We start from the raw sequence: 20,500 nt of genomic DNA, 5'->3' as shown, positions 1-20,500 counted from the left end.
AGGTCTGCCCTAAATGAGTAACTTTTCTTCACTCAGGAAAGGAAGTTTCTTCTCTGCAGCACTGGGGACTCTAGGGACAAAGCAGGCTGCTTGCTTCAGAGCCCTGCCCATGATGCTTCTTACTCGGCAGGAGGCTCCAGCTGGCTCCCGAAGAGGCAACCCTGCTGGCCCTAGTCCCAGGAGGAGCTGTACCAGCACCCTGAAGGCATTGCTAGGCTGCCAGTTTGGTACTGAAGATTTGGAGGGATCTGTTTGGTGTTAGTTTTGAGGACATAGCAGAATTTCAAGCAGTGAAGTGGACTGAACAATGATTCACCTGTCCTTCAATGGAGCAAAACTCCAAGCCAGGAGTCTCACACTCTGAGGGCTGGAAAGACCTCTGCCAACACCAGACAATCTCAAAGAACCTCTTACTCTGTGCTTCTGTAGAAGGCACAGAAAAGCTGCTTTCTCCAGACTGCTGGGATACATAGAACTCATACAACTTACATGCTAGTTTGGAGCACATGCATGCAGAATCATGCAGTTCCAATACTTCACTGTGCCAAGCATAGAAAAAACGTGAGGATTCAGCTACTTGTACTGGGGTATCTCTCAAATAATGGTCCTGCGGGGGTGTGTGTGTATGAATGTGAGAAAACCGAACTTGCCTTTCCCATCTGCACAGGACCTCTGCGCACCGTTCAGATGAACCTGCCTCACATTCCCCAGCAGGAAGTAGAGAGGACTGCACTGTATCTGACCTCAACCCTCACAAAAGACATCTACTGGCACCTCTTCTGCTTGGTATATGCAGGATGAGTCCCTGTATCTGAAGGGGAGGATTAAGAAAAGGACGTAGAACAAACCTCCATTTACTTCTTGTCAGAGAATATCATGCACCCAGCAGGGAGCTCACAGCTCTTCCTAATTGAGCTATTTACTTCAGGAGATTCCCACATGAATCCTAGTAGCATGGGAATTTATTTCACCTTCATTTCTTTAGGTCACTTAAATAAACAGAACAAATCTTCACTGCAAACCCATGATGTGTTTCTGCTGAAATCCTTCCCCAAGACATGAACTTCAATATTCAATCCAGTAATTTGAAGTGTCTGTCATAGAAGTATCTAGGGATAAATACAGAGGAACTCTCCTCTTAATCGTAGGCACACTGAGTCAGTTAGTTTCAAAAGAAAACTAAGATAAAATTCTACTTACAAAACGCCCACATTCTTCTAATATTTTCCATGGTAGTTTTTTAGCCCATGGGAAAAGAAATTTTAATGGCAGATTGCAAATGAACATATCAAAAAGACACTATGGTAGCAATGTAGAAATTAAGAGAATTGGGCACCAAGAAAAACATTTAAGACATGCTGGGAATTACATGCGGGTGCTGAGTGTGTATGGATTCCTGTTATCCCACTGACATAATGCTGCAGAGATGTCAAGAGAGTTTCTTTAAAACAAACAAGGACAAAAAAGCCCAACTTTAATAGATGTGAACACAATGCCAGTGAAATAACACTTGGGGTACCAGAATCAGTTGGGGAAATGCCCAAAGACAGATTTGTATTAAGTACCTTCTGCCAGCCAGGGGTATTGATTAAAGTCTATTATTTTCTAAAGTAAGTACTAGTATCTTCAGAGCACTTGAAACAGTCTTGTTTGGACATAGCTAGAAATTCAGCATCCCACTTTCTTCCCAACACATTTTCTGTTTACAGTCACCATCCAGACGATCTGCCCAAGTTGCAGTCCAAGCAGGGAGGCATGCATGCACAAATCCTACAACATCCCACTGCCGGGCAGAAAATTACTTCCCCTGACCCAAATAACTCCTCATCCTTGCACCAGGGATAAAAACTCTACGGTCACAGAAAAGAACAAAAATTCTACTAGCAGACAGACTACCCACCCCTGCTTTTCTTTGCAGCAGCAGCCCCTCCACGGAGCACAAACCGAAATGCCTTCGCATCTGCCAGAGACAGCTCTTGCCTGTGAACTCCCAGCAGTTTTTGACAAGAGTTGGAGCAATGGAGGATGGATCTGCGGCTTACTTTGCACAGCTTCTCCTTCTCTCCACTGCTAACCGTGCCTGCTCGCCCAGCCAGCAAGCAGTGAGGACGGGGCAAGGTCGTGCACCAGGCTTCTGGGGAAGTTCCAGGAGAGCCCTGGATAGTCCTGGAGCACCCCGGAGCGAGTGCGTGCCCTGGGCCCTCCATTAGTTCTGGCCGACCCGCCGAGGAGGAAGAGCTGGAGGGAAACATCCGAGCCCCTCACATCTCACCTGCCTGCGCGAAAACAAGCCCCGTCCCGATGGGGACCAGCGGGTCTCCACTGCTCCCTTGTCACGTCTCCTACATCCCTCGGCAGACCCCCTTCCTTACATCCCCACACCAACTTCCCAAACTCTGCCGCTGCCTGAAGAGGGATGGGGCGAAAGCCCTTCGCCCCATCGCCCGCCACCACCGTGCGTCCTCCCAGCCCCTCGCCAGGACCACCAGGCCCGGGCCCCCTTCTCTTTCACTCACCGCGGTCTCCAATGGAGCAGGCAGGGGGAAACACAAAGATGCCCCAAAAGAAGGGAAGCAACAAAGAGGCTTAACTCCAGGAGCTGGGAACTTCCAGGCCGGATCTGCGGGGAATTCACTACACACACACACACACAGGGGAAAAAAAATAAAAGAGAGAGAGAAAAAGAGGGAGAAAAGCTTGTTTTGGGGGAAGGGGAAAGTGAGGGGGCCCTTGGTTTGGGGGTGGCGGTTGTGCTTTTTCTGAGGGTTGGAGCTGGGGATTGGGGGCCGCGCTGAGCTCAGGCGCGGCGGGAGGAGGAGAAGGAGGAGGAGGAGGGAAGAGGCGCCGAGATATGGGAAGCCAGACCCTCCATACGGGAGACGGCTTTTGGATGACTGAACTCCCAAACAATTCTCTGCTCCAGCTACTCCTGCCCCAAGAGCCTCCCTCCTTCCCCTCCCCCTGAGGAGGAGGGAAGAAGAGGAGGAGCCAGAGGAGAGAGAAAACTCCAAGTAAAACCCCTTCCCCAAAGCCAGGCAGCGGCGGAGTTCCGTCGCCCGCCCGCACCGTCCCCGTCCCCGTCCCCGTTCCCGTTCCCGTTCCCGTTCCCGTTCCCGTTCCCGTTCCCGTTCCCGTTCCCGTTCCCGTTCCCGTTCCCGTTCCCGTCCCCGTCCCCGTCCCCCCCAGCACCGCGAACCGGGAACCGCCGGCCCTCAGGACCGCTCCCCGCCGCTCCACGCTCCTGGGCCGGGAAGCGGGAAAGTTGGGACGAAAACTTTGTTGTTGTGGGCGGGGAAGGCGGCCCCCGGCCCGGGGTGCGGGGATCCCGGGCTGGCACCACAGGCTGGAGTGGCACCAGCAGCTCACGGAGCCCCCCGGGCATCCCTCCTGGGCGGCCATCTCGCTCCAGCCTCGGCGGTCATCAGTTGTAATAAATAGCGAAAGGATGGAAAGGTCTTTTCTTCCAACCATCGCTTCCTAGCAGGTGCTTGCTCTCACAGAAAGTGTCTCGGGCACAAGTTTCTAGGAAAAGCAGTGATATCGCTCCCTGATATTAAACCCCACCACTTCTTCCTCGCTGCGTCTCCCTGCACCAAAGAGTGAATTAATGCCCCAAAACTTAAATTTACCCAGAGTGCAGGGAAGTCTTCGGTCTTTCGAGGCCCTTCAGTAAAGATTATCTTGAAACAAATATGTCACTGGAAGGTCAGGATAGGTTTCTCACCTTTTTGCCAAGTACAGAAGAGCATAGATGACAAACATGACCTGTATTTTCTAAACGTGAAGTCCTTCAGTCTTCAAAGAAGGTGAAAGAGTTGAAGTTTTTCAACATGTCATCCTTGGGTTTCAGAGATATTCCTGCTTAGTGGTACTTCAGGAGAGTTCTGATCTCCTGGCTTACTCATTTCTCATAAGGATGATGCAAAGGATTTAGTGCATTCTAATAGGATTTCTCTATTTGTATTTGGGGTTCTTACTTCCTTGGTTAGTTACATGGGTACTAAAAAGATTAAAACTGATTTTCTGTAGGATTTTTTGAGCTCCAAGGGAGAGTGTGTTGATGGCTTCTTCAACTTTCATTTCAATAGGTAAGCTTATCAGGTTGAACACAAAGACTTATAAGGTTGAACACGAACTTCCTTCCACTGAAATGTTAACATTGCTCTCTAATTACCTTTTAAAGAATCGTTTCTAAGATTCCAAGTTTTTCCTTATATTGCTCAGTAACACAGTCCTCAGGTGCTAAATCCATATGTAGACACCTCACTAAGTGGCCTAATTTTTACAAGTGCTAAGACCTCTAGCACCTGCCTTGTCTGAAAAACGCTGCTTTCCTAATTTAAAGCAGTCGTAAACTCTCCTAAATTAAAGCAGGAACTGAATCAGCCTTGACTAGCTTTAGGTTTACAGAGGTGGGAAGAAAAAGGCGAGGCAGCAGAATTAGAGCTACCTTCTGCAAAGAAGTGCCCCAGGGCTTGTTAAACAGTATGAAAGAAAAGATTTCAGCCCTGCAGGATTACATTCCCTGTTTATCCCTGGGGCTGACGGAATACATGGATGCAGCAGTGCCCTTCATATGCTGTTCTTCATATGCTGCCTCCCAAAAGAAATGCCTTGGGACAAAGCAGGGTGCTGATTTGTGCAGCCGTGTCCCCTTGGCATCCCTGGACAAGCCAGTGGCAGTCCTGCTCTCAGGAAGCTCTGTTGTTCTTGTACTGGGGATGCCTGCTCTAAACTGGCATGCAGTTGTTTCAAACTCCCTGCCAGAACTGACTTCTGGATGCCACTGGCCTATCTGAAGCTCAAAGTAGTGTGAAAGCCGAAACTCCCTCATTAACCCCAGTTCCTCAGGCATAAGGAAACTTTTACTCTGGGCATTGACCAAGCACAGCCTATGGCTGGGGGTGGGGGTCTCCCATCTCCTTCTGGAGATGCCAGAGCCCCTCTGATCTTCGACTACCAATTTGCCATATTGGCCCTGTTGCTCTCTGATCTCAGACAAAATTCCCACTGCTGCTGCTGTCGGATGCAAAGGCTTCTCCTTGGGGCCGCTGAATCTCCAGCTGTTTGATATTGTGAGGAGCAAGGCAGGGGGCACAGAGGGACTCCGCATGAAAGGGCAAGCTCAAAGGAAACCGGACCCTGGCATGTCGGCACGATACTCAGTGGGTAACAGGCTCAGTTAAATTTGCTCATTCAGCCAGCTAAGAGGGAGAGTTTTCTCATCTGTCCTGCTATGTTTAATTCATCCACACATGCCTCCCAATTACAGCAGGAGTAATAAACAGAAAGGGATGTTGGGGGTGGGGGGAAGCCAGCCATGCCCCAGCCACCAAACCTAAGTGCCCTGAAAAAACGTGAGCTGCACACTGCTGGGGTTTGCTGTCCTAGGAGCAGCTCTTCAGCAGCTCAGGCTCTGAGTCCTTATGAATTTTAGCCCAGATTCATACCTGAATTTTGTTGTTTTGTCTATTTTTCTCCAGAAATGTACATTGCAGGAGGTGTGTTGCAGAGTACTGCTTTAGGTGTACCATGTCTGCTGCCTGAGTTAGACAAAACTCCCAATAAAAATCACTGTGGTATCCCCACCTCCACGGAGGCTCCCAGGCTCACCGCCAGGTTCCTCTAGCTCTGCATTTTTGCAAAAATGAAAAATTGATGGGGGGAATTGCACTGTCAGGCAAAGACAAGATCGATAAAATGCTCCATAATAAGAGTGAGTTCGAAGCTGTCTGGCCATGTTGTTGGAAATTCAATATAAGTTTGTGGAAGGATGGATGAGGAATTGATGACTAGCTCAGTTCCAGGAGTAGCCATGGTCCAAAGTGACCAGAAAGTCATCTTATGTATTCTGTAGAGGAGAGGGGAAAGACTCACATTATGAAGGGATGTGAACGGGAAGCCCCCAGTTCAAAGAAGTTTCAGCAGGAGTTTTACTTTGTTTACCCTCTTGTAAAGCTATTTGTTACTTCGATAATCCATAGGAAACGCAATCATTTCTCTCCAGCATGTCAAATTAAATAAACAAATAAAACCTTGTTTGGCTGGTGAGAAGCTTAGAAAGAAAAGTGTATTTGTATAGGGATTCAGGAACTAAGCATCTTTCAGGAGCAGAAGATTAGGAAAGAAATCAGAGAAACAAAGGGGGAAGTGATTCAGTCATGAGAACTCAGCCAAATTAAAGAGGAGGGTGGGATGAACGGATAAGAGATAGAGCCTGCCTATATTAGGAAATCTCTGCTGGCACAAACTAAACCAACTTGATGTCAGTTTAGTTTTACCACTAGGGTCCAAGTCAGAGACATAGACTTGGTTGTGACAAGCTCATCCTGATGTCACACAAAAATATAATATGTTTACTGGTGTTTCTTTTATTTCAGAATATATATGTTTCTCCTCATGCATGAACACAAGCACACACAAGGGATAACATATGTATTTTGAAATAAAAAAAAATTGCAGTGAACCAGGGCTAGCTTTTCCCTCTGAGAGAGGGGTTGGCAGCAAGATAGTTTTATTATACTGCTCCTGTTTCAGACATGATAAAAACAATAGAAAAGAAACAGAGCTTCACCAAGGTATCATTCTCTTTTTTTTGCAGTGATACATATATTGGTATAAAACATGTTATATATTGGTATAAAATCTGTTATATATGGGTACAGCTGTACCTGTTCTATGCTACATACCCACAGGGGATGTTGTAAAGAACTACCATTCTGTTTGTAGTCAGGTCATTGACAGGAAATATTTGGAGAGTTAGTGGGCTCCTATGTCTGTGAGAAGATTTGGTTCAGGTCCATTTGTTTCCGTGTCTTAAAATGTTCAGAGATCAGCAGTCCGAGAGATCCTCTTGTGTTTGCATGTGTTTTACAACGTCACTGAACATTTTGAGTGGAGGACAGGGTCTTCAAGAAAATGCTTTGTTAATGAGAAATTATCAAATGCAATTGGTAAAACTTTTTGCTTGAGTAAGGAGATCAGACAAATGCCCTAAATAAATAGCCTTTCCCCCCACCTCTAGAATCCTGCTTTCCTTCCTCAGAACTTAGCAACTACTCTCCTACAGTTTAAAACGTCTCTTGTAGTGAAAACCAATATAACCACATTTGTGATCATGACCACACACCTCACTGCCAGTGCTGGATGTGGGAAGTCCTGGGACTGGATACAAGAGCACCATGAACCTGCTGTGTGCAGAAAGAGGTAGGACATGCCCTCCTGCCTTTGGGTTCACTGCCAAAATCCATCTCAGAATAACGATAAGAAATGCTCCCCTGATGGACAGGATGTAAAACCAAGACCATGCATGTAATCTTCTGCAGTGACAATGTTGCTCTGTGCTGTTAAATAGGTGTTGTGTTTTATCCAGAGACAGTGATATTTCAGTGGCAGGCAGGCTTATTCTCATCCTTGAGTGGAAAATTATTTGGAAACTTCTGGATGCATGTACAGTGAATAGACAGGATGGGGTGCTGTAAAGTAGTTCACCCTTCCAAGTGGAGACGGGAACCTGGGCAGTAGGTGCTGAAAATAGGACTTTCATGGGTGTAGTGCATTAGATAGAATGGATCATTTCAAGTGAACGTTGTGAATCTCAAATTGGAGATGTATATAATGTTTTAGCATGTGCATTCAAATTATATGTATGTACATAAAACTGCAGCATCACCAGCTCTTTACAACTGCTTTTATTTGTCACCATTTCATTTGACTGCATGTGTTAGATATTGCATGAGGTATGACTGAGTGGGAATTTGGAGAAGGATGCTGTAATCCACTTGCAGACTGCTTTATGAAATCTTGCAAGCTCTTTAAGAATCATTTTGGGGGTTTTTTGTGTGTGTGCACCCCTTCAGCTGGAAATCATGGCCAAGTGTGAAATGTTTGAGTGGAGTTGGCTTAGGTGGCTTTGACAGATCCTTTCCCCCTGGTATCCATTTTTAGCTTTGTAGAGGTTTGTTGGAAAAAGCAGGGTTTTTTTCTTCTCACATGAGATTTGTTTTCTCTGTGGAGACTCATCATGGAAATCTGGTGCTACAGAAGTTGATGGGAATCTTGTTCTCATGAGTACAGACTCTGCTAAATTTAGGATTTGATACTTTTTATGCTTCTCTAATCTGTAGTAGGTTGTTGCAGGTTTACAGACAACAACAGTGAAGATAGGGAGGCATCCTAAAGGTATTCCAGGTTAATTCTGAAGACCGAAAAGATCCTTTTAGGTGGAGTGTAGTCCCTGGATAATTACACCTGTGGGAAATAGCAACCTGTCATGTCTGTCAACAAGGGAGCTTACCTTTTAAGGCGCACAGATCTCCCTTTACACCACATTCTCTCTTTGTTGTAGTCCATTTATTCACGTATTATTCACCTATAATCTCTCTTTCCTTACCACTTTCCCACACACCTGTTGCCTTTCCATCTTTTTTTTTTCATTGCTTAAGGCTTGTGCTTACCATGTCCTCTGCAGCAGTCCTCAAACAAGTCCTTAATTTCAGTGAAAAGTCTGGGGATCCCCAGTCTCTCGGGCCCCCACTAGCCCTGCATCTGGTCCTGTGCCCCCCAAGACACCCCTCCCATCCATCGCCCACATCCTGAGCATAAAAGCCAGCCGGATTAATCCAGCACAGAGCACATTGTGTGTGAGTCATGACAGGCTCACTAAGGCGTGCAGTGCTGATAAAAGGCAGCTCTGATGGGCTCTGTCAGGGATCCCGGAGAAACAGCGTGGAAAAAATCTGCTAACCCACATCCCAGCCTGGCAGCCGGGGCCTGGAGACAGCCAGGCACCGGAGGGAGCACGGGGAAGGGGTCCTGATCCAGGCTCAGCCTGTGGGGAAGCCCCTGGTCCCAGGCATCAGCTGGTGCTTCCTGGGGTCATCCAAGAGCTCATGAAGCCAGAAGAGAGCTGGTGCAAGCCTCTAGGTTGTGAGGACACACCCTGGGATAACCTGCCTCTCCCCAGCTGATCATCTGGCCAAAGGACATTCCTGACCTCCCAAAGCAATGTCAGAGGTGTCACTCTCCTTAAACCTACCTTCCCTGCTCCGTCCCAGTGGCCAGCCCTGCTAGGGGAGCCTGAAAGAGACTGCTCTTGTCTAACATGGAGGACACGTCTCTCAAAATGAACCTGCATTTTCCCATTATTTGTTCCTTATTTTTCATATGACCCTTTAATATCATCTTCCTCAGTATCTTCAACTCTCTGGTGTTAAGCCTTGCAGACACTAATGTTTGAACCATTATGAATCCCTCTCCTTTTGGCCAGGCTATGCATTGCCTATCTGCAGTGTGCTCTTAATACACTTCTTCTGTATGGTGTCCACTGAATACCATCACCCTACTGCAATCTCAGTAAAAGGCAAAAAGAGAAAGAGCTGGTCTTACAGCTCCGTGCCTCTGGGCATAAATGCCCTGCTTTGTCTTTTCATTAGGCTGTGCACAAATACACTTCTACTGCATTTTAAAGAGCAGGATAGCAGAGCACCTACCAGTCATTTCTTTGAAACTTTACAAATTAGGTCTTCTCTTACAAGAAATAATCACGGCTGATGCCAAGGCCATGGTGCTCAGGAATTTACAGCCTCTGAAAACAAGGGTTAGGTGAACTTTAAAAAGTTATATAACTTAGTGTTTCTGATCCCTTTTTAATCCAAAGAACAAACTAACCTTTCAGGGAGGAAAAAAGAAATCCACACATTCTTTTGTGGCGTGATACAATGCAGCAGCCAGTGGTTATAGGCAAATAAAAATCAGGCAAAGCTTTGAAATTCTTCATTTTTCATTTCTACCAGCTGCTTTTATTTGTCGCCATTTCATTTGACTGCATGTGTTAGATATTGCATGAGGCATGACTGTATGGGTGGGAATTTGGAGAAGGATGCTGTAATCCACTTGCAGACTGCCTTCTGAAGTCTTGCAAGACACCAGTGCTCAAAATACTCCCATTCTAGTCTGCCTGCTGCGTGCCAGACCGTGCTGAACCCAAAGCCCATTTAAGCCCCTTTTCTGACTGATGTAAGCCATACCTAGAAGCATCTCGTGGAAGGCAGAACACGTGGCTTAGGGAATGGACGTCAGCTGTAATCTTTTCTCTACAACTTAAATTTTACTCTTGTATATTTCATTCCATTACTTCTAATTCTAATATTTTTGGACCACCCCTGCTTAGCATTTACAGGTCTTTAATCCTCTCTGTTGTCAGACAGATAAACTGGGTCTGGGCCCAATTCTCCTTCAGTTAGGGTGTAAATGTCTCTGAATTCACACCACCTAGATGCAATGTAACATGAGAAGTGTGTGAGGCCCTTTGTTCTGTTAGCCTCCCCTCATAAATCAGCTCCCACAGCAGCACCTGAAGTCATTTTCTCAAGACCAAAGAAAGCATGCACCGAGAAGGTTTAGTCAAGAGTCTAGGGAGATCAAATGGTCTCAGAAGGTCTGCTGTTCCCTGCAGTGCTGCAGGCAGCTCGGCCAGGGTTGCTGAGTGCGAGGACCACGCACGTGGAAGTGGGACATTAAGCCACCAGAGAAACTGTTGTTGTTGTGGCTTGTTGCAGTATGATCCCAGCCGAAGAACTATGTATAACCATGTTTCTGGTTCATCTCAGCTGAATACAGAGCCAGTTTACCTGCCCAAGAGGTTTCAATTTATACTGGCTTTTTGATAGTGAAACTTTCCCATGAGACTGAACTGCTAAGCAGCTTTTTTTGGTGGCCCTTTCTACAGTGTCTCTTGTGTGAGCTGGAACAAGAATGAAATTCCCTCCCACCCAAGTGACTTGTGCAGCTCCTCGCCTGTGTCTCATGATGAGAGAGACAAAGCCAGTAGGTCCCTGGCAGCTCTTACAGTGTCTGTTTGAGGTATGAGCCAAATATTGGCCCCAGCACAGTACAATGACTTGAAATGCATGACACCAGGCAGCAACAAAATTGTTGAGCGCAGCTGTGCCATGGTGAATACACCGTGTCCCTCACTGCCATTGCTTCTCAGCATGTCCTTGTTCACTCTCCTTTTCCACAAAGGGACAGCGCTCTTCCTGGCATAGGAGCAAGAGGAGGGATTGGAGGCAGATCTCTTAATGTGCTTTCAGAGTTGTGATGTCTACAGGGTCATACTGCACTCCAAAAATGTGAGAAATGGAGGAGGTACAGCTAGATCAGAGGTACCTACACATGAGGAAGATAGAGCAAATGGCAGTCCTGATGGAGCAAAATCACCTTTTGCTGCTGTTCCTTGGAGGTGTGTTTCTTGTGGGGTACTTCACATTTTTTAATCTGGTTCCAAATTCTTCTTCCTAGAGTGCTTCTAAAGATTTTTACCAACTAAAAGCCAGATCCAGAGCCTTCCCTCCTACTGAAGTCCTGCTAACTACTTCTCAGAGGGCAACAACCTTCCAATAGGTGTGTGGCTTGGCTCCTTGTATAGGAAGTACAACATTGGTGTAAAACATAGGACAGCTTGGCCAGTTTAGTTCTTGATACCACTATTATAATCACTGCAAAAATAAAGACATCTTTATCCAAGAGATATTTGTGTAAAAGAATGCATTTTTTAAAAATAATATACTTGGGGAAAATCAGAAGCTACCTTGCTTTCTGAAAGACAAGTTTGGCTTGACCTGCCAGAACTGTGATTTTCTAAGGATCCTGAAGGAGATGAATTTCCTTATTGAAGCTCAGTGGGATTTGGGGTTTGGGGTGTGTGATTCTTCTTTCCCTTGAATATTCAAACAAGTACTCCTCAGATATCTCTCTTCTGCTTGTCACTCTTTGCCCTGTTTGTTTTTTTTTTCCACTTCTTGCAGCCCGGACAAGGCAGACAGGCCAGTCTATTGTTGGTGTGCATCTCTTTCACTGCAAGATTTGTTTATATCTTAGCACAGTGATGCAATATTTGGGTTGAACGCTTCAAGGGGAAATGTTTATAGAACTAAAAAAAATATTTCCATTTGATTTGTTTATAGGAAGTTTTTTCTTGTGGTCTTGAGTTTTGAAAAGGCCTTTGCATGTTTTCTTTTCTGCTTCCCCCACTCTCCCTCTGTGGATTTGAAGTTTGGTGCCAAATTCAGTCATGATAATGCCATGACTGACTCTTTAGGTATTTCTGTCATGCTCAGCACTACACCCCTGGAGTATCTTCATCCTGGCCTCCTAGATCTAATCAACAGTGCTATCCTTCTTACGTGCTGAGGTTCCCAAATCTTCTCAGTGGGGCTGAGGGTTTTCCAGCCCCACTGTTCAACAACTCGTCTTTGTTCCTGAATTACCTCTGACCTGGGCCAGCCCTCAGGCAGGGCAGGCTACACTAACAGGGGAGAGTTGGAAGAGTTAAATGGAAACATTGCTTAGAAAGAAAAACAAAAGAGTAATAGGAAAGGCATCTTTATGTGACCGAGGCTTAACCGAAACCAGGCCTTCTCCCTCTGCCTCAGCCAGGAAAACAAGAGAGTACGTGCAGGCAGCTACCAGCAGAGCATGCACGGGTGTCCTCCTCTGCCTCCAAGGATGGAGGCAAGGCACAGCCACTCATAGCCAGAGGGAGGGCAGACACTTGCTCAGGTGGCACCCCTAGGACACAGTATGGGTGCACTTCCCAACACCCTGGCACTCACACCCTCCATTGCACATCCACTATCCCTTTCTGCCCCTCTCCCATCTAGTTGGTGTTTATCACCCAGAAGAGGCTCCTACTATTGTACACTATCCTCCAGGCATTGTGCATCTGCTCTTTGGGAAACACTGGGTGCCACTGGGTTGCCTCCCTGTCACATTGGGTCAGTGAACAAGGATGCTGAAACGATGAATGTCACAGTTTCTACCATCCCTGACTTTGGCCATAGCTTGCAAGCAAGAGGCATAAATGGAGCAGGAGGAGGCACACGCTTTCTCTTGTGCCTTCCAATTTTGCCTTTTTGTACAAAAATCAAAGAGAACACTCACAGGGTCCTTCCAGCCACTGTCCTTCTAACCTAACCCAACATCATCCATTTCCAGTCTCCATTCTCTTGACAGGATAAACCATCACCACTTTTACCTTGTACCTAGTAGGGTAGCCAGCAGAAAACAGAATACAATGACATGTGACTAACTCTTTGAACCAACAAATTTAATCAGCCCTCAACAAGGCACTCCCACACCTATGTCACCACAGTTTCAGGGCTGGAAATCTTCAGAATATGGCTGGCCCTGGAGCCCAGGTGCAGCTCACTTTCCATGAGCTCATTAACCAGCAGAGCCTCACAGACCATCATCTGGCAACAGCCAGTGTAGGAAAAATTACTGTTAGAGATGTTTCCAGCTACTTCCAGCTGCTGCCTGCACAGAAATAACATGAGATCACTGGCTCAGAGGAAGCCTTGGCTTCCCCAGCCCCTGGCCATCAGCAGGTGGCCCTGGGAAGTGGAATAGCCTGTGCATGCTGTGGCAAGGGGTACTGGCATGTGGGCATGGGGATCATACACAGATTAATAAATAAAAGCCAGCCCCCTTGCTTTGCTGGCTGGTGGGCTCTCCTGCAAGAGGCGACTGGGATCAGTGCTTGGTTTTTCCCTCGAATGCTCCCAGTTCAACATGCAGTGTTTCAGAGCGATCCAGCCACCTGCTGCCAGTGGCCCCCTGTCTTCATCAGGGTCCTGTGTCCCAGCAGACTGTTCAGTCACCACTGAAGGACCCAGGACAGCCCCCAGGTCTCCCACTGCATCCTGCCTTCTCCCCAAAGCTGAGATCCATCAGAAAGGAAAAGTAAAGATAGTGAACAGGATGGCTTTGTTTCTCTCACTCTGACAGTCACCTTTTTTAATGGTCAGTAATACTGGAATCACATGTTCTGTGACAGCATCATTATGCCTGTGAAAGAGCAGGACCTTTCTGGGAGGACAAAGCTGCACTTTGAGTATGTTTGCTCTGTCCTGTTGTTTGGGACTGAGATTGCCCAAGAATCACAGCCTCCTGTGCATCCATGCACCCAGGCTGTAACCTGGAGCAAGCTGGCAAGAGAGCAGGGGATGGCTTGGGTCTCTGCTGAGAGCAATGCCAAGGTTTTCTTAAAAGATATCTACAATGCTGGGTGAAAAAAGCTAAGGCAAATATATTTTGTACAGAATCCTGGTCTTGATGAGAGCTATTGTATCTGAGGACTGTGTCTTCCACACAAATAGGCTGTGATAACTAATACCTGGTAGTCTATCTTGGCACTTCATACATAAGACAGACACCACATCATCATGTTATCAGGGATTTTAATGCGCTGGGAGCCAGATGGAAGGCAAAGTAGACCAAGTCCACTTACAGACACCATAACCACAAGCCTTTGTTTGTGAAGGAAAACCAGGAGGGATATCACCCACAAGCTGTGGCTAAGTGCATACCTTCATGCCATCTCTGTACCTTCTTGGATATGATAACCACATCCTCCAGGAGGGAAGGTCTATGGGTCACAGCAGCTTGGTACAGTAACTGTGTCACCCACAGATGCATCCGTGTTTGTACATTGCTGTCGGATGCTTGATGGTTGTTCCTAGGAATGGTAGAAATAGCTTATTTATCCTGTTTGGCATCTATATCCAGTCCCTCTTCTCCCAACCCATAACCCCCTCCCCCAAACGCCAAGCTAATGCCTTCCAGATGAGGTGCTAGAAGCTGCTAATTGCAGCCGGATCCCTCCTGATTTGTGCTTCAGTCAGCAAGGCACCTCACTAATGGATCTGAGACTTGGCAGTGGGCCTGGGACCAGTGTCAAAGGAAATGGATGAGAAGGAAGGAGAGAGCAGAGGGTTAGAGGGAGAGCAGGGAGACCCAGAAAGGAAAACGATCCCTCCTCTTCACAGCAAGGGGCCAATACTGATAAAGGCTTGTGGTTGTCCCCCGAGGCTAGGTGGTCTGTGTGGGATGGCGGGCAGCAGAGGCATGTTGCCTTCTCTTATCAGAGAGCTCACGCCTGTGCTGGGGCACTGCTCCCTGCTCCTGTGGGAAGGCTTAACCTTGCACTGACTGGGGCAGCAAGGCACACCTGGGCTTTATCACTACCCAGACTGGTCAGAGCTTGAGCGCTCCTGATGGGAAGATGGGACAGGAGAGCTGGGATCCAGCTGGGGGCTGAGGCTGAGGCTGAGGCTGAGGCTGAGCTGTGGGTCCCTGTTGATCCAGAGCATCTGTCTCACATCCCTGGTGGGTTCCAGAAGAGGAGCCAGCTGGGGTGATTGGATGTGGATCAGAGGTGGAGACGAGAGAAAACAAGAGGGAAAGGGGTTGGGGAGGTGACAGCAGGCGGGATAAGAAAAGAAAGAGGCCTGGAGAGGAAATAGAATAGTAGGTACCACAAATGGAAAAAGCAAGGGGCAGAAGTGGAAAGGCAAGAAGTGAAGGCTTGTACAGCCTACAACAGCTACGCTGTGGCCTGGGGAGGCTGTGCTAGCAGCCAGACAGGGCTGCAGCCTCTCTGAGAGCCCCAAAGGGAACTATGCATGCTCTCCTGCATGGGTCCCCGAGACCTCACTGAGAGCCTCAGGGATGGAAAACTTCCTATCAACACATAAATGTCTAGGGACTATTCTTCAATGTCTCACCAGGCTTGACTGCCTGAGGCCAGGTCTGTTTCTGGACATGTGGATGACATCAACACAAAGAGACTTTGCTTCAGCATCTCAGCCTGGGCCTGAGAACAAGGTTGTTGCTAAGTCCTTGGGAGTTAGCTTAAGGGTGGCATGAAGAAACCTCCTTTCTGTGTGCTGGAGAGCCCCGGGAGAACTGGGAGTGGTTCTTCTCTATTTTGAGATGCTCTCTCCAGCATTAAATCCATTTGTCTTCCCCAAATGGAGTTTATTACACTCATTTTACTGGTGGAGAAAAGTGAGGTAATATTGTCTTAGGTTCCACAAAGAATCCAGGTCCCACCTGGTCAGTGGGGGGTACCTGCTCTGCTAGACCATGAAGGTCTAGCACGAAGAACCAGCAGAGCCATGAAATTGTCATAGAGGGAAGAAAGGTTCAAGGGTAGAACTGCACCAGATAACTGGGAATAGAGATGTTTAAACCCACACCAGATCTGGATAGATGGGCACTTGGTCTCAACAAGTCCTCTTCATTGAAAGAAAACCCCAAAACCAGGGAACACTGGGGTGGAAGGAAGCCTGCAGCTGACAGGAGGGCCCTGGAGGTGTGTTGCAGCATCAAGTAATCAGCATGCTAATCCTGGGAAAGATGCTCCAGGTGGAAAGGTGCCAAGCTGAAAGCAAAAACAGGACAACCAGAAGCAACCAACTGCAATGGGAACCCAGTTGGTTGGAACTGGTAAGACACTGTGCTCAAAAGCCTTTGGCTCCAACTCTCATTTTCATCAACTTTGCAATTCTTGGCAAAGATGGGAGGGAGTTTCCACTAGACTATGATTCATTTAGTGAAATTTGATCATGGCCAGCAGGGGAGGGAAGTAGACAGACAGACTGACAGAGAGACAGTGTACTTTAAGAAGAGGAGACAAGACTGTCAGACCTCTGTAGAAAGGGCAGAAAGCGACCTGTTCTGTCTGATAGGAATCTTGGGGACAAGCTTATGGGGGAAGGGGTAAGGAAGTAGAAGAGCAAACTAATTACAGACATTGTGTGTGCTTGGATGCGCCTACAGACTGATTAGCTCATGTCTCAGAAGCACTTGGAGATGGAAACCAGTTAATTATCCATATTAATTTTTCCCCTTCTGTGCTCATAGTTATTTTTGGAGACCATTTTAAGCACAATGTACCACCCAGGTGTTGGCTGCCCCAAAACCCATTGGAATTCCCTATTTTTCTTTCCCTTTCCTTACACAAAGGACAAAACAGTCCCAATGAGAGCGATTCCTTCCTCCTGAAATAAGGACAAATAAAGAAAAGAAGAAGAAAAAAAAAAGAAAAATAATGTATCCCGTGCTGACATGCCCAAATCACATCACACTTGCCTGTTTCTGTGCCTCTGGGCGGCCAAAGGCAAGGGGAATGCCTGTCTCTGAACTCATCAATGCCCAAAGATACTGTCAGGTCAGTATCCAGGTGCACAGGAGACAAAAGTATACTTGCTCTCCAGCTTGTTGCAGAACACTTAGATTTAGCTTCTTTCAAATCTTCTTGTTGTGGGTATCCACTAAAGGAAACCGAGGAAAACCCTTGTGAACATTCTGAGGCCATTTCTGACAACAGAAGCATTTTAGACTTTAGCAGTGCAATAGGAGAAGTTATTTTTTTAAGGGAAACCACAGAAAAACCTGGCCTTTAATTTAACCTGCCACCTACTTCCCTTGTTCCCAGATAGAGGTCATGGCCACTGGATGACACGTGAGCTGTTACCTTCTAACATCTGTGGCCTTTTGGTTGCTTGGAGAACTGAGGAAGAAGCCTCAAAATGCTTAGGTGTGAATGAGGATGGTTTGGGATTGAGGACTTGGGGGCAGACCATGCTTTCATGCCTGTGGTTGGTATGCAGGCAAAGTGGTGGCAGCACCCAGCTGCCTGTGCCCCAAGAGATGGGCACACAGCCTGATGTACTCTGGATCCATATGGGAATGAGCATGCCCAGCCCTACAGCCTGCAGTGCTCCTCGCTGGATCTGTGTGCCAAATGCTGCCTCAGCTCTTGCTGCTTTCTTCAGGGCATGGGGGTCATGCAGTGATGTTTTGGACTTCAGGTGCTGCCCTCCTGGGGCTTCCTGGGCAACTCTGCAAGAAGTCCCCCAATAAAAGTCTTGGAAAGGTCTGGCTTTGGAGAAATGCCTGGCCCTTTACTTCCCCTCCTTCCAATTTCTTGCTGCCTGGTGTCCAGGCACACCCTGAACAACCAGGTGGGAAGCCACAGTCCAAGAAGTGGAGAATTAACAGGTTTTCAGTGCTATGCCAAAGCATTAAGTGGTGGGAAACCAGGCCATGTGCACCATATTAAAATAAAGGGAGAACTGAAGACTTCCAGACCATGACAGGTTTGATCTGGCTTGTTTATTTTTTGGCAGGAGGGACTGAGTGAGGCCATGGCAGGGACTGAGCATGTGCTATATGTACCAGAGAGAGCACATCTCCTCCAAGTCAGCTGTGTTCTATCTGCCTGCACACGTGGCCCATCAGTCCCATTATGGTGCTGTGCTTTGCCTGGTGGGCTGAATGCAGGAACCAGGTCCATTGCAATGTGATTTATGAATCCTCTCTGAGGTCCCATCTTTTTCCTCCTCCTCTTCCTTTTGGGGACGTGGGGATTTGGTTGGTTTGGGGGTTGTTTTTTTAAAAACAGAGAGCACTTGAAGTTCATTTAAGGCAGAACCCCTGTGCCTTGGTTTCAGAAACAAAGGACTTTAGTGAGGAGAAAAACCCATTTAACTTTTTGAGTATTTTTTCCCTGTTACACCTCAGCCTCTCTGTAAGGACACAAAGCATCCTGTGGTACAACACCAGCACTTGTCTGGTGCTGAGAAGGACCTGGGCCACAGGTGCTTTGTCAGAGTCACATTTTCTCAAGCAGGGAATCAATCCAGCAAGAGAACTCACTCCACTGTGCTGCTTCTATACAAAATGTGTCTGCTGAGATCTTGGAACCCAGTAAAGTCTAAACAGGATTTTCACCAAGGTACAAGAAGTGGTGTTTCAGATCTACAGAACCGAACTGAATGAAACTGAAGGATAGCTGTAAGTAAGGGAAAGTTAGGAGCACAGCTGAGTTCCCATACTTTGAGGAGCCGAAACGGATTGGTTTTTTTCCCTGAAGTTCAGGTTTGGCTTAACTGAAAAGTAGACCTATTTGTTTCTTTCTACTGCAGTATATCCTAGTCTAAAAATCTGTCATCTGCACTGTGAACACTTACTATAAGTGAGAAATTAAATGGTCAGAAACACACTAAATTATGAGAAAAGCACACTCAGGTAATTTATTTGGGCCTCCCAATATCATGTTCACAGGAATTCTGAATGTCCAGGAAAGTTTAATTTTGATCACTGACAAATGATCAAAACTGATCAATATTGATCACTGACAAAACCTACGTGGACCTCTTGCACTTTAAGAAAACCACCAGATAAAACCTTCTGCTAAACCTATCCAGTGATACAGCTCAGGCTGCCTTCCTATGCTGGGAAATCAGAGACCCAACTTCAACAGCTAGTGCCTCCAAATGAGTCACAACCTCAAGAGGGACTTTATCCCCACAGTTCTGTGAGCAACTCCTGCATACTTTACCAAGAGCACGCATGACAGCTTCAGAGCAAAGTGGGGCTTCTGGCTCCTAAGTGGTGTCAAAATACTGCCATGAGGCACTACTTTACTCAGCATTCAAGGGTCAAAACCAGAATCCATTGGGAAAAACTGTTCGTGCCTATAAAAATCCCCACACTCAGATTTTCTTTGGTCACTGGGCCACCAGCAAAAACTGGAGTGCTGCTCAGGACCTGATTCAGGGCACAAGTGATGGAGAATGGTTTCCACTTCTCACCATTTGCACTGGAAAGAGAAGCATTAAGAGAGGATGCAGACAAAGGCTAGCAGCATGGTCAGGGGAAAAGAGTGCCTATCGAGAGGCAGGAGACTATTGATTTATTTTGCCCAGTGAAATGCAGGCTGAGAATGGATATGATTGTTCTTGGTAAACACATCAGAGGGATAAGCACCAGGGAGGGAGCAGAGCTATTTAAGCCTTGGAACAATGTTGGCGTGAGAACAAGTGGGCATGCTCCAGCTAGGAATAAATTGAGACTGGAAATAAGAAGAATGGTTTAAGCCTCAGAGCTGTCAAGTTCTGGAAGAGTCTACTAATTGGGGTAGTGGGAGAATCCTAAAACTTATTAGGATTGTTTGGATCTTCACATTTGTGCGGAAGATTGCACGATGTGATTGCTGACAATAGCAAGGGCCAAGACATGGTAAAATAGGAGATCCCTTCCAGTGCTACATCCCTACTGCGAAGCACTTGGGATTGATTTGTTTCTCATGTATCCATGTTAAGGCAGGAGAGCTGCAGGATCCTTTGCCATCCAGCCCTGCGGGGAGATTGTTGGCAAGCCAGTGGCAGGCAAGGAGATAAGGATACTTTCTCAGATGGCTGAAGATGATACGATCGTTGCTAATGATGAGCTGTGAGGAGAAACATCTCTCTTGTCCCAGGAGGAAGATTGCAGGCATCACACCAGGGCACAGCCAGACAGCAGAGAGAAAGAGTTGAAATTCCAGAGGAGAAAACCAAGTAGTGCAGGCATTTTCTCATTAGAGAGCGGGGCCTTCATGTGTTCTTTGTCTTTTCAAAGGCAACAGAGGTTGAACAATAACCAGGGAAAATTTACATAACCCATTCTGTCATTTGGAGTTGAGGCAGCTCTGCAACAAGCCCTAGGATCAGCCCTATGATGTTTAGGCCGTGAGGCAGTCTCAGAAAAACCTTAGGTTTATGCAGTCATATACATTTTTCTCTTCTTAAGGAGCCCTTCTTTGTCTACTAACCACCCAAGTCCATGGTCCTCCTTGTTAGAGCCCACTCCTCCTTTCAGCATCTCCCAA

The 20,500-nt window shown here is 46.9% G+C and overlaps 1 protein-coding gene across 1 annotated transcript in view; it reads right to left on the bottom strand.

The window, feature by feature from the left end:
• The window catches only part of BOC (BOC cell adhesion associated, oncogene regulated), a 54,320-nt gene extending 51,269 nt beyond the window's left edge, over positions 1 to 3,051 (bottom strand). Inside the window, exon 1 of the mRNA XM_014878612.2 lies at positions 2,517 to 3,051. The gene's annotated coding sequence lies outside the window, so the exon portion shown is untranslated. The remainder of the gene's footprint in view (positions 1 to 2,516) is intronic.
• Positions 3,052 to 20,500: the final 17,449 nt, after the last annotated feature.

This window comes from Sturnus vulgaris, chromosome 2 (genome assembly GCF_052056855.1).
Source record: "Sturnus vulgaris isolate bStuVul1 chromosome 2, bStuVul1.hap1, whole genome shotgun sequence".
NCBI lineage: Eukaryota > Metazoa > Chordata > Aves > Passeriformes > Sturnidae > Sturnus > Sturnus vulgaris.
Note: the sequence above shows the minus strand (reverse complement) of the source record. Positions and strands in the feature narration are given on the sequence as shown.